The sequence below is a fragment of the Hipposideros armiger genome, unplaced genomic scaffold, assembly GCF_001890085.2.
Source record: "Hipposideros armiger isolate ML-2016 unplaced genomic scaffold, ASM189008v1 scaffold_26, whole genome shotgun sequence".
Classification (NCBI taxonomy): domain Eukaryota; kingdom Metazoa; phylum Chordata; class Mammalia; order Chiroptera; family Hipposideridae; genus Hipposideros; species Hipposideros armiger.
In genome coordinates, this window is record NW_017731376.1 from 1,966,030 (window position 1) to 1,974,843 (window position 8,814).

At 39.1% G+C, this 8,814-nt stretch overlaps 1 long non-coding RNA gene across 1 annotated transcript in view; it reads right to left on the reverse strand.

Annotated features, from left to right (window-relative positions):
* Positions 1-2,229: 2,229 nt before the first annotated feature.
* LOC109379427 (uncharacterized) overlaps positions 2,230-8,814 on the reverse strand; it is a 25,523-nt gene continuing 18,938 nt past the window's right edge. The window contains exons 2-3 of the long non-coding RNA XR_002123201.1: positions 2,473-2,616; positions 2,230-2,389 (exon numbers count right to left, since the gene is read on the reverse strand). This is a non-coding gene — a long non-coding RNA (uncharacterized LOC109379427). The remainder of the gene's footprint in view (positions 2,390-2,472; positions 2,617-8,814) is intronic.

Below are 8,814 nucleotides of genomic sequence, written 5' to 3' on the forward strand. Positions count from 1 at the left end.
TTGGTTTTCAGTCTAGTTGTGGAGGACGTTGCTTCACTGGCCCAAGTTGGCACCATCATTGCGCTCTTCCTGGGTGAGGCAGATCAGTCCCCGGCTTCTGGACGGCCGCTCACTGCGGCTGCTGGCCGCTCACACTGGCTGCTGGCTACACACAGTAGCCCATGGCAACTCACTGCCACAGGGACTGCAGCCTACGGCGTCGCTGGCAACTCACAGTAGCCCAGCTCCAGGTTGAGCTGTTTTTCAGCATATTAGCTGTGGAGGGCAGTGTCACTGGGATCCAAACCGGGGCCCTCTGGCATCCCAAGCCAGCTCTTAACCATTGCCACTCGGCCAGCCCTTGAATAATTTTTAAATTGTTGTGAGGGACAGGATTGGCTCTTCCGTCTCAAAAGTTTGCCAACCCCTGGCCTAGAGTATTTGCTGTTATTCTTAATGGCTACAACTTGCTAAGATCAAATCTCAAAGGAATAACAGGTACTTTAAAAAAATAGTAAGACGTATTGTTGAGTTTTGCTAACATGTGTTGTAGACACTTTGGAGAGAGTATCGGTTTTCTATTGTTGTTGTTGTAATGAAGTCCTACAAATTTAGTGGCTTAAGCAACACAAATTTATTATCTTCCAGTGCTGGAGGTCGAAAGTTCGAAATGAATCTCACTGGGCTAACATCAAGGTGTTGGTAGGGCACTACTTTTCTGGGGAAAATTCATTTTCTTGCCTTTTCAGTTTTTAGCAGCTGCCCTTGGCTGGTGGCCTCCCTCCATTGTCAAAGCCAGCAACGTTAGTACATACAGACCCAGGGAAAGGCCCCAGAACTAAAAATCTACCTCCGTAAGCAGAGGACAGGGAAAGACCAAAAATAGAAGCTGGCCACTGCAGTCTGGTAATTAAGAGTGTGCTAAGGGAAACTCATATATGAGGCATATCTTGGGCAGCTGCAAGACAAAATGGATTGCCATGCCGACTGGCAGGTGCCAAAGAATTATATAGGGTAAAGGGGGGAATAGCACGGGTGCTAATATGTGAATGTTACCAGGTACGAGAAATTACATTCTTAACCAGGTCAAGGCAATGGCTTACCCAGGAACCCGCACATGGTGGGAGGCAGGAAAGGGGTGCTGATTTATGTCAGAATGAACACTGATTATGATCAGACAGTCTCTAACGGGGGGTTATGGTAAGCAACCTGTTCTGGCCCAGGTCCATCTTCATGTCATGGAACAGTCTCTCCTCCACAAATATCCAGTCAAGTCTTTGTCACATTACCTCACTCTAACACTGACTTTTCTACCTCCTTTCACATTTGCAGACCTTTGTGAATACATTGGACCCACCATGACAATCCAGGAAAATTCCCCTATTTTAAGGTCAGCTGCTTAGCAACCTTCATGCCATCTGCAACCCTAATTCCTCTTTGCCATGGGACAAAACATATTCACTGGACCTGGGGTTTAGGATGTAAACATGTTTTGGTGGCGGTAGAGGGGTGGCATTGCTCCACTTATCACAGTGACGAAAGAGAATCTATCTTAACAGTGAGGAAAAAGAATCTATCTTAAACACTAGAATGATTTATATAGTCAGAAAAATTTTGAGGTCAGCAGACAAGAGATCTGAGTTCAAGCCTGTGTCGGGTTATTAACTAGTTTTATGACCTTGATAAGTTTGCAGCCACTAGAACTCTCTGGACCTCTGTTCACTAAGAGTTGGTGTTGCACTGCCAAAGTCTGCACCCCAAAACAATAATTTGCTAACAGCAAGCATACAGCAGAGGAGTATGAGATCATCATCTCTTAGTGGAAAAACAACTAAAAAATGCTTGAGTGACAGACAATGGCCGTAAACAGTATCTATTTGACTTGTGAATGACAGCACATCTCCAAGCTTTTGCTGACTGCTAACCTTGAGACAGCCTCCAGTTCCAACTGGGAAACAACAAAGACCTTTCTAGCTTTCTGATCTAGTCTGTTTTGAGTTCATGTATACTTACCCAGATGTTTTTAGCTAGTGGTATGCCATTGCCTTCAGAAGTCTGTCATTTACAGAATCTTAGAAAGTGGTACGAGTCCCTTGCTTCTCTTCCCAGGCAAGAACAGCTGTGTAATAGCAAATCCATCCAGCGTTCAGCTGCTCCTCGTCCTGGACCTCCAGGGTTGGTAGATGTTTCCAAGTAAATTTGAGGCTTCTCTTTTCTCTTTGTTCCCTGTGGCTATCTATGACTAGGAGGTGGGTCTCAGAGCTGTGTGGTCCAGTAGGCATATTTTGGACTAATAAAATCCATTGTGCTTAGAAACTTACAGTCGTATGGTACCACAATAAAGTTCCTGGGTTGAATTTGCTTGTCTGTGCCAGAAAACATCAGTGGACCACTGAAAAGGAGCCAAAGCCTTAAAAGAAGCGAGAAAGAGGTTGTGTCTAACAGATGGTGTGGAACAGGAAGGTAACAAAGAGTCTAAGATGAGTGACTTACCTTTACTGTTAAAGGCATGACCTTGACAATATCATGAAGCCAGGCACCAAGCAATGAATGTCATATAGCTGTTCTTCATTCCCAAGCAAAAAAAAATGTTCTCCTCTAGCTTTTCTTCATCAGAGTGGTTCATTAACAAAAACCCTGCAATTAAAAAAGAATTCTTTTTAATGTTTTCTCTAAGTTTGTCATGTGGAAATAAATCACTTATTATATAATGTAGATTAAATTTCCAAAGGTGGAAATATTTGGCTGTGCTAAAAACAATGTGTCAGGCATATCCATGGCAGGGCCAGTGGTGGAGTGCTGTGTTTAAATTATTTTAGTGGCTATGGTTAAATGGCCTGCAAGAGCATGAAATCTGCTTTTATTTATCTGTTTTATATACCAATATCCAGGAAATCTTTCCCTTTACTCCTTGCATTTGGAAATTTTTGGTTGAATTTTATGTGATAGCTGGGTCTCTGTCAATGTTGTATACATTTTTACTTAATGATGGAAAAAGTTGATTGATTAATCAGAATGCTCGATTACTAGGCTGAATAGCTATTACCATTTTTTATCTCTAAGGTTCCTTTAGCCAGAAAATCCTTTTTGCCTTGTTTTCTCAAAATGGGAATTATAATGCACTGAATTGAAAATGTTTTTCATTTATTACTACCATATTAAAAATCTTGTAGGGTATGGGAGTCAAAACTCTAGATATGTTTGGACATTGTACAGCCATGGATTGAAGACTGGGATGGGTATGTACTAGCCCTAGAACTTGCCATTGTACTTATTACTTTTTAATTAAATGACTGATAATGCATTCCTTTTCCTGAAAGCCAAATGTAGACGCTAATTCCAGTTAATTTATGGTTTCACTTCATTGACATCCACTTAAATGAGATTTTATGTGACATAGCTAATTCTGCTATGAATAATGAGATTTATTTGGAGGGGGAAATTAACACTTACAAGCAGGAAGAAAATGAGTCTTTGAAACTTGAAAGATGAGGCTTTTACAACTTATTTTTTTGCGTGCCACACAGGTCTGCCTATTTCCAGTGAAACCTAATTCCGAGCACCTCTTTTTATACCTAAAAACTTGGCTCTGATTGTGTCTGCTTTGGCGATACCCTGGTGGCTTTTTTCTGTTCAGAAATTGTCAATAAATAAATAAAATGTGGAACATCCTGATGAGATCAGTCTCTGGGATCCGTGTCTAGGTCAAGCCTCCCTCTCTGACAAGCTCTTCTTGCTATTGCTGCCTGAGGAAGTGGGCTGGCCTTGGAGCAGGACTTAATTTTGCCTCATTTTAAATCATGTGCTCAATTGCCTTCTCTTCCTCAGAGGGTGAAAAGCCACAAAGAACAGCTTAATGCATAAGGAAAAACAAATTCAGGGATATTATCCACTTGCTTGTAAATAACAGGTTCATGGATAGGAAGTAGCTAATTCTGTGCAATATTAGGTGGTCCTTTAATAAAAACAAGAGAAATGAAAACATCCACAATTCCTTTGTCATACTCAAAAGTCTCCCTTGCTCCAAATCTCCTAGTTTTTTAGAAGGGGTATTTTTTTCTCTCTTATAATCTGGAAATACATGTTCCTAATTGAAATAAGATGTACTCCTTAAATGATGAAAATAAAAAGTGATCAAAATAGATTTTTGTTATCCGTTGGGCATTGGGGTTCTAAATGCAAAATGCATGGCTTGCAGTGTGGGGAATTAATTATTAGTAATTGAAGTTGTAGGCTTAATTCCCTGCTTGCTTCGGTGAAAATGAACCCTTTCATTTAATATTAAAATAAGCACCACTAACCTCATGATCTAGGACAACACATGCATTTAGTCATTGAGCAAAACTGAATGTTAAAAAAAAAAAGCTTTATCTTTTAAACACTGAATTGTGATTAAAACAAAACAAAAACATTGGGAGGTAGGTATATTAGCAAACATTATAACAAAACAGATGGTACTGAGTACTCTTAATAGATCCTGTTCTTGTACACTGGTTAGTGAACCACTTTGTATTCTAATAAAAGTCTAAACCATTAAAATATATATCATATATTAATATAGATAACATTATAATTAATTATTATATATAAATTATATATATACTTTTAGAAAACTTGTCCTCAGTAAAATGTTTTCATTGAAATGTACTGTCTTATTGAAGCAGAATGACCATTTAAACTGTTGAACAAGTAAATTTGCTGCCCTGTGTTTCTGCTGTGAGGAGTTCTTTCCTTTCCCTGAGGAGGGAATGTTACGGCCCAACATGGTGTGGACTCTGCTTTCTGTCCCAGTCTCATCGCTGATCTGTCTCTGTGTCTGGGCCCTGGCCATGCAGAAATGCTCAGGGCATTTACACTCACTGTTACTTGGGTCTGGTAACCTTTCCCAGGCCCCTTATCAACATCTTTTACTCCTCTCAGATCTCAGCTGACACATTACACCTGTGATTGGGGCAAGTCCTCCTCTTTTATATTCTTATCACAGTAAGTCATGTTGTAATTACTTATTTCATGCTTGTCCCTGTGCCAGGGTAGAGTTGCATGAAGGCAGGGACAGTGTCTGTCATGTTCACAGCTAGAACTCCGTTAGCTAGTTCAGAGCCTTGCACATACTGAGAATCGAGAAACACGTTTGGGGGAAGAAAGGAAGGAAGGATGAATGTTAATTAATGTCGGTCTGACAGATCCTTGGCAAAATTCCCATTTTGTAGTCCTGAAGTATCCATAACAGTTATCATACAATTAATTTTTTTTTCTCATTTTTTATGAGAAACAGATGGAATTAATATTTTCTGACTTTTTATTTATTGTCCTTTGAGTGCACCTTCCCAGAAGACAATTTATTCATATTTCAATAATTTACACATGTAATTGTGTAATAAGTAACATAAGAAACATTTCTTGTTCAGAAATTAAGCTTGCTTGCTGTCTCATGTGTTTATTAGAGGTAACCTGGACATTGTACTTCCCTTGAATGAGAAAGAAGAGTTGGAATTTGCTCTCAGCGGCAGCTATCAATTCTGACCTAGGAGAGGTAACAGATGCCTTCTGTTCTTTAAGTAACCAGCCACTCTGTGCATCAAGTTTGGACATGGGTTTAGGAAAAACTCCTGTGTGTCCACATCAAGGACCAAAATGTAGTTGCTGAGCCTGTTCAAACTTTCAACATTGTTTTTCTCAAAAACAGGAAGCTTAAATGAACACTTGTTTAATCAAAATAATGTTTCACACTGTCATGAGTAGAGAATCGAGGAGACAGAAGAACCCTTTGATTTGTCTGTATCTCAATATCCTGAAACTTCTGCCTCATTACATATTTTTAAAGAAGCAAAAAGTAGGTCTAACTGATTTTCTGAGTTAAAATGGTAGACTAACCACACATCTAATTTTGCTCCCCTGAAAAATTCCACTAAAACTTGAGTAAAGAAGTTTTATTTAAAAGGCATATAAACCCACATGAAAAAGAACACAAGAGGACAAAAGAGCAGTAAAATTTTAGAACCTGGAAAATAGACTGACAACTGGCAGCACCATATACCTCTGCAACTGGTGTAAAGGGGAAGATAAAATATGAAGGTGCGGGGAAGCTATTCCATTGGTTTAGATCACTATATCCCCACTGGCACTGCACATTGTGGGGCAACTGTCCTTTCCCTGCCTGAATATAATAGTTTACACTCAGGAGTGGATATAGCACAAGGCCTCTGAATTGCAGGACATTAGGTATAATTGAAGGTGTGTGTATTATTATCATACCAAACACAGAGAGATTACATGCCTGAATACATATCCAATGCTAAGTGCTAAAAATGTCTCTCTCTTCCCTGACTTGACTCCCAGAATGCCAACATTTCCCTCTAGGCAGGAGACTGGAAGACTCTTTTCTGCTAAACATAATCAACCTGGGAGGAAAGATTCAAAAATACTGATGTCAGGAGTTCATCAACAAATAGCCCATCCAGGTCACCTGACAGTGTCATTCAAAGTAACAAGCCCCACAAAAGTACTCAGAGCAGCCAATTATTCAGCCCCTCATTCTTAACCACGAATATATAAGAGCAGACCACCAGGTAGTTGAGGAAGATTTCTAACATGAAAGAGAGACCAAAATCAATAAACAGAAAAAGCACCTTAGAGAAAATAGAGTCTATACCTAGAAAGGAAAAGATCAACAAAAGTATTAGTATCCTCAGAAAAATCATAAAAAAAAATTACCCTTGTGAATCTAGAAAATGGTGCTATACAAAGGAAGATTCAGAGAGTAAAAAGATCTCTTGAAAGCTAAAAAATAGTTGAAATGAGAAAATTTCAACAAGAGAGTTGGAAGATAAATTTGAAAGTTCTGAGAAAGTAGAGCAAAAAAGACAAAAGAAAAGGGAAATAGGAGAAAAGATATAAGAAAAATAAAAGGAGCAGACCTGCAGGTTCAACATATGAGTAATGACTATTCTTCCCAGGAAAAGATCACAGAGAGAACAACGTGGAAAAATCATAAGTCAACCAAAACTTCTCAGAACTGAATACACAAACTGCCAGGTAGAAAAGACCCACCAAGTGTCCCCCTCCCACCAACATATTTGAGTAGATCTATATCACAGAATATCAGTGTGAAATTTTAGAACACTGGGGTCAAAAAGAAGATTCTATAAGCTTCCAGAGAGAAAACCAGTTTACATACAAAAGATCAGGAAATTCTCAAGGAAAACTATTCCTACTGCAATTCTATACTCAGTAAAACTATCTAATACATATCAAATACATATGAGGGAAGAATAAAGACATTTTCAGATTGCAAGTTCTTAAAAACTTAATTCCTATGTACTCTTTCTAAAGGAGCTCCTCTAGGGAGAATATCTTCCCACCAAAATGAACGAAATAAAAAATCAAGAAAGAAGACATGATGCGCTGAAGCGTGTTTCTGCACCCTAACCCATGTCATTGGAGGCTGACCTTTATGGACGGCATCACAGATTCATGTGCTCTGTGGTTGTGTTCAGCCAAAGAGTGTCACCAGTAAGACACCTGGAGGATAGGAGTAGAAAGATAGCCTAGGGTCCTGACAGGATTAGAGATCTATGAGGTATCCAAAGTACCCATTTTATTACTATATAACCTTTAGGACTGGCTTTTTTCTCTCATTATAATTCTCTAGAGCAGCGGTTCTCAACCTTCCTAATGCCGCGACCCCTTAATACAGTTCCTTATGTTGTGGTGACCCCCAACCATAAAATTATTTTTGTTGCTACTCTATAACTGTAATTTTGCTGTTATGCATCGTAATGTAAATATCTTTTTGTTTTCCGATGGTCTTAGGCGACCCCTGTGAAAGCGTTGTTCAACCCCCAAAAGGGTCGCGATCCACAGGTTGAGAACCACTGCTCTAGAGATTCTCCCTCCTCACCTTTTAAATGTATTGTGTTAAGTATTTCCTCTGCATACACTGAGCACCACATCAGACAGTATAATAATTTTTAGATCCTGTGATAAGAAGAATATGTCTCCTCCTCCAAATATGTCCACATCCTAATCCCCAGAACCAGTGAATATGTTAGGTTACAAGGCAAAGAGAAATCGTGGTTGCAAATGGAATTAAAGTTGCTAATCAGCTGACTTTAAAATTGTGAGATTATACTAGATTATCGAGGTGAGCTCAAGGTAGTCATAGGATCCTTAAAAGTGGAACAGGGAGGCAGAAGGAAGAATCAGAGAGATAATTGTGAGAAGGACTTGGACAACATCACCAGCTTTTTAAGATGGAGGAAGGGAGGCAGGAGCCAAGTAGCCTCTAGAAGCTGGGAAAGACAAAAACATCAATCCTCCCCTAGAGTCTCCAAAAGGAATGCAGTTCTGATAACATCTTGATGTTGGCCCAGGGAGATCAATTTTGAACTTCTGACCTTAAGAACTGTAACATAATACATTTGTATTGCTTTAGCCATTATGTTTGTGGTTATTTGTTACAGCAGCAATAGGGAACTAATACAAACTATCAAACATGATTTTAAAAACTCATGATGTAAAGAATAGTCTATTATATTTACCCCTATTTTACCTATTCCATTGTGCTTTCTTCCTTTCTGAAGTCCTAAACCTGCTGTTATCATTTCCTTTAGATAATTTCCTTTAGTCATTCTTTAAGTGTAGATCTGCTGGTGACAAATTCTCCTAGTTTTACAGCTAAAATATGCCCGGGATTCTTGCGCACACACACACACACACACACACACACACACACACACACACACACACACAAAGAAGAAAAAAAGAAAGAAAGAAAGAAAGAAAGAAAGAAAGAAAGAAAGAAAGAAAGAAAGAAAGAAAGAAAGAAAGAGAAAG